We start from the raw sequence: 5,979 nt of genomic DNA, 5'->3' as shown, positions 1-5,979 counted from the left end.
AAACGGCTAAGGGAGAATGGAACGGATGAGCACGGCACCAAGAATCGCCAGTTTTCATGTGACCGAACCGTGATATCGCGAAGTTATAAGGTTCGCGAACCTGAACCTGAGCCCGCGGCTCCCAGCGAGCGCGGAACCAAGAAAAGGCCGTTTTTTGGCCCATGTTACGTGATTTTTCCAAAAACAATGGGGCCTAGGCAAAATCTCAAATCAGTGAGCCCAGAGAACCAAAAAATCCCCCGAACTCCTGGGAGGGGGGATGTCCCTCAGGTATAGTAGGGAGGGGTGGTTCGGCTGGCCTGGAGAGCGGCCGAACGTTGGTTTTTGGGTGGCTGGGCACGGGCTCGGCACCATGGCACCCCGGACCCTGCCGGCCGGACTCCGGCCACCGGCCGGCGGCGGTGCTCCGGCCGCCGGAGCACCTGGGCCGGGATGCGGTTTTTTGCCCAGAATCGCAGTTTCGGCAGGGCAAATCGCCTGTTTCGGGGCTGTTTTCGCGTGACCCTCGGCAACGGGTTAAAACGGCTAAGGGAGAATGGAACGGATGAGCACGGCACCAAGAATCGCCAGTTTTCATGTGACCGAACCGTGATATCGCGAAGTTATAAGGTTCGCGAACCTGAACCTGAGCCCGCGGCTCCCAGCGAGCGCGGAACCAAGAAAATGCCGTTTTTTGGCCCATGTTACGTGATTTTTCCAAAAACAATGGGGCCTAGGCAAAATCTCAAATCAGTGAGCCCAGAGACCCAAAAAATCCCCCGAACTCCTGGGAGGGGGGATGTCCCTCAGGTATAGTAGGGAGGGGTGGTTCGACTGGCCTGGAGAGCGGCCGAACGTTGGTTTTTGGGTGGCTGGGCACGGGCTCGGCACCATGGCACCCCGGACCCTGCCGGCCGGACTCCGGCCACCGACCGGCGGCGGTGCTCCAGCCGCCAGAGCACCTGGGCCGGGAAGCGGTTTTTTGCCCAGAATCGCCGTTTCGGCAGGGCAAATCGCCTGTTTCGGGGCTGTTTTCGCGTGATCCTCGTTAGCTGGTTGCCGTGCACCTCTGGATTCGCTGCTGGGCCGATGCGCCCGTGTGCCTATCGGTCTCCCGCGCTCTGTGGACCTTCGGTCGCCGTCCTCACAGCAGACCTGCCGTGCCAAGCGTGGTGGGATGCTTTGGATGGCTTGACCGTCGCGGCTACGCTGGCGCATGAGTTGTGATGGACCCGTGTCTGCCGGCAGGACCCCCGCCGTTGTGCGGCCGACTGCCGGCGCCGTGTCCCTTCAATCGTGCGGGCACCGTGCCCGCGCCGTTGACAAGTGCTTGCGTGATGCTACCCGTTCGACGGGAAGTGGGCTTTCGTACATGTTGCCTTCGTCGCGCGTGCCCTTCGGGCACGACGCGTCGGCTGCTAAGCGCCCGCGGCGTCGCCTCGTGGTATCGGCCGCCAAGGCCGGCATCACCAAGGCCACCTCGCGCGCGCTCTTGGTCCCGGATGCTGCTCACACTACAGGCTCATGGCCCTTCGGTGCCCCGTTCCTCACCAAGTCCCTTCGGAAAAACGACAGTTGGCCCGGCCGCCGCCGTCGCCGCGCCCCGTGAGGTCCGGCGCGCGCGGGAGCCGGTGCCAGCCCGTTTTGTTGTACGGTCACATTTTGTTGTACTCACCAGAAGGTCCAGTGTGAGGAACCGTCCAAATAGTATTCTAATTAATCATCAGGAGGATCATTATTCATAATCACAACCTCGACGATTAACCAGAATACCATTCCGGTAGTCCCGGCACGTGTTTTGTGCCCAGGATCGGAACACATGCCTTCCAACTCAAATATCACAACACAGTTTAATAGAGAGCAAATAATTAAACTGGATTACCATTATTAAACATGCAACTGCTTCCACAATTTACAACAAAAGAGGAACAACAACAACTATGCAGCGGAAGAAAAACCTATACAACAAAAGAGTATGGAGCCGTATGCCCTTAGGCTCCATACCAAAAGCGCCGGAGTTCGGAGTAGAAGGTGCTACTCCTGCCCGCCACCCTGATCGGCAGGCACAAAGTAGCCGAACACCGCCTCTCCCTCGCCAACCTGCGAACCTGAAAGCAACTTAAGGGCAGCACCCCTTAGTACGAAGGTACTAGCAAGTCTTACACAGTATGAGTATATATATTCTCGACTCCAAGGATCATGCATTTGAAGCTGTAGCAAGGATTAAGACATGTTTAAGTTCATTAAGCGGTAAGCAACCTAGACTCTAGGTGTAAGCAACTGACTTAACCAACCACCGACTCAAACCCTGCCAACCAACTGATCAGAACAGATATATGAACAACAAGTGTATAAAAGCAAACCATTCCCACCAAACCACAACCACATACCGACCAAACCAACCCAATCCAACCATGCCACAACCCACATCGAAACTCTACGACCAAAACATGGTCGCTCGGTGGAGATAAGCGATAGCGATGCTCATGACCGAGAGCGCGGCAGTTCGAACTGATTATACACCCTGCAGGGGATACTCCTGGACCCACACGACACAGGGACCATACGGCTTGTGCCACCCGCTAAGATGCGCACAAGGGGGTACCCGTGACAACCTTTCCCAACCAGGCCCAACCATGTGGATCAACCATAGCTCGGCGAGGCGGTATTAGAACTACTCCCCGAGCAAACTAATACCGCTAAAAGCCCGGACTCAAACCGGACTCACACCGTCTATGACGAGGCCCACATGACCACGTCTGCGAAGGTAATCAGCTCGCCTACCATTATATCAGCATGTGGTGAGTAAGGTATGTGCTAAAGCCGACTACACCGATGATCGGTGCTTAACCGGTGCAAGCGGTCTACGGTGTCCGGGTTCCCTCCCCGAACTGCCTGAGGACTCCTCGTGAGCAGATGACACCCCTAACACCGCCCACACCTCGTCTCAACTCACCACTCACCAAACCGACTCATCATCAACACAACCATAAGTGTGAACAAGTAATAAGTCCTAGGCTCGCGACAACGGTGGACGCCATCGTCGACTTCTACCGGAAAGCCTAAGTACCACTAAGCATAGCGAACTAAAATTAGACCGCGACGACACCACTAGGCTCCTAGGAACAACACATGACACGTGACCGAAATGGGATAATGCATCAGCATAGGTTCTACCCAACTCGGTACCCGACACATGCAATGTATACATAAGCGTAGATAACATATTAAATTTTCAAGTAGACACGGTGCAATATGAACGATGCTTGCCTTGCTGCCCTGGATCAGAAAGGTGGGACGCCTCACGATCGCCCACGGCCTCCGGGATCGACGGATCGGCGTTCACTACAGAAAGTAACGCGTGCAATGTAATGAGCATGTATGAAATGCGACCATGTAAGAAAAATATGCTCCATAATACATGACAACATTATTCCAAGATCGTACTGTCCAAACCAGAATTTTCCAAGTGGTCTCAAAAAGTTTGGAGTCCCTACGAATTAACTACGAATTTTACAAGCTATCAGCTATCAGGAAAACCTGATAAACCGTGCTCGGGGTGCCCGGGATGAACAGTACAGGGGTGCTCGGGTGAACAGTACCCGGGGGTCCTCGGGATCGACCGTGCTCGGGTGCTCGGGGTGAACAGTACAGGGGTGCTCGGGGTGAACAGTACCCGGGGTCCTCGGGTGAACAGTACCCGGGGTGCTAGGGAGTGCTCGGGGTGAACAGTACAGGGTGCTCGGGTAAACAGTACAGGGGTGCTGGGGGTGAACTGTGCTCGTGCTCGGGTGAACAGTACCCGGGGTGCTCGGTGAACAGTACTAGGCGCTACAGTCTCAGCCTCGCGCAGCTCCAGAACAGCAGCCATTACGAAGGGAAAAATTGGGCTAAACTAACCTGGGAGTCTCTCTAAATCAAAAGTAAAAATGCCTAGAAGGGTGTACAGGGTCTAGACTTTGCTCAACCGCTTAGCAACATGATTCCTAACTCAAATCCACATAAATCCTCATTTGTTCCCAGACTGCAGAACCTTAAGAACTTTGCAACCCTAGTTCCAGATTCAAGATCTATCCAACCAAAAATGAGCATACACGCCATGGGAGTCTAGCAGACTCACCCAAGGTCCTTTGCTGAGGTTGGTGACCGCCAGTTGAAGGAGGAAACGACGGAAAATGGCTTGGAGAAGAGAGGAAAAACTGCTGCTTCCTTGCTTCTCCCAAAGAACACCAAACAAGTTCAGAACCAGCTCGAATTCTTTCAGGGAAACTGAAAATGAATTGGATGGACGAGTAGTCCTTGAGTTGGTGGTCACGTGAGTACCACATACGTACCTTGATCCAAAAGAGGAAAAAGGGAGCCTAAGAGAGAGAGTGAGAGACAGCCAACTCCAACTTGCTTCCTCAAAAAGCCTTATCTGGTGGAGTGGGTGAGTAGTACGTATGGGCAAGCTCTTTAGGGGGAGAGAGAGTGTTGTTGCCCACCTATAGAGAGATATTTTCCACCCAAGTGGGCCCCATTTACCTAGAGGAAAGTCCAGACTTGCTTCTAGCTCTTTTATTTCTCTTAGTTTTTTCCTTCTCCCACCTCATTGATTCAAAGTGAGGTGCTCCAGTGACCCAAACTGGAACATGAAGCTGAAATTGCATGTTTTTAGGATTAAAACACACAATTACGGATTTTAGGACGTGACATCCAGCGTGTGCAACATTACAAGCACCGGACTATCCGGCGTGTACTCTCTACGAACTAGCCATTGGAACTCCACTTTCCTTCTTGTGAATGCCAAAAGGTTCGGCGTGATGTCCTTTTTGAGCGCCGGAACATCCGGCGTGCATACGATGTCAACCGAGCCATTTGCAACTCCTTTGAAAATTGTCCGGCATGTTCATTTTGTGAACGCCAGAACATCCGGCGTATATTAGAATTTGCTGCAAAACTATTGCGAACGTTGGAGTATTTTTCTTTGTGAACGCCGAAGAATTTTTTGAATGCTGGAGCTTTTTCTTTGTAAGCGTCGAAATATCCAGCGTGTGTATTTTCAGTCGACTAACAATTCGTATTTCAGGCATAACTTTCCGTTCCGAACTCCGATTTTGATGATCTTGGACTCTATGGAAAGCTTGTGAAGAGCGCTACATGATTGTATAGAATTCCATCCCATTTGATCACATCAAAGTTCATGGAACAAGTTCAATTCATTCCTCTCTTTGTCCCGGCTTCGGTGACTTATCTTTTGTTGCATCGATGAGACCTACTAAAGCATATACTTGACACACTTGTTACGCCACCCAATGCAAGTTAGTGATGCCACGAAGGGCCGGCCACGGGAGGTCTGCCCACTCCATGACTACCATGTTGTGGTTTTGTTGAGTCGTTGGCGTTGCTGGCTAGATGGGAAGTGGCGATGTTGGTCGGGTTTGGACTCGTGTGAAGTTCACAGCGGTAAGTTCCATATTTATATGTAGTAGACTAGGGTGGTTTTTAGGGTGTGAAGTCGCACGCCGATTGGGGTTCTGTGGCGACTGTCGCAGTTTTCCATGGGAGGCCAAGCGTCCCAACGCATGTGCCATATACCATTAAAGCATCGTACAGTGGTGCTGATACTCTCGAGGCCATTATGGTGGTTAATTTGGTTATACCATATCCACCCACCACATGTCACCCCTACGTCCCGTACTTCTCTCGTCATGCAGACGTGACATGACCTACGCGGGCCCCATGTGTTAGGGTGCCTGCCACGTTCTGACGTGCCGCACATGTGGTGACAGGCTACGATGTGCCCCAGATTTTCTGGGGTTGTGACTTGGGTACCAAGTATATATATATGGGTTACCCCGACCCCATGGGTAATTCTTATCGTTCACCTCATTATGTTCCTGTTCTTCCAATATCCTCCTCCTTGCTATTATATACACCCTTTGGGTTAGTCGTTCTTTGTCCAATCTTAGTATTCTATTTCCCGGACCCTTCGGGATATGATGAAGGGTGAGCATTAGT

Source organism: Phragmites australis, chromosome 21 (assembly GCF_958298935.1).
Source record: "Phragmites australis chromosome 21, lpPhrAust1.1, whole genome shotgun sequence".
Classification (NCBI taxonomy): Eukaryota; Viridiplantae; Streptophyta; class Magnoliopsida; order Poales; family Poaceae; genus Phragmites; species Phragmites australis.
This window is presented reverse-complemented; position numbering follows the sequence as displayed.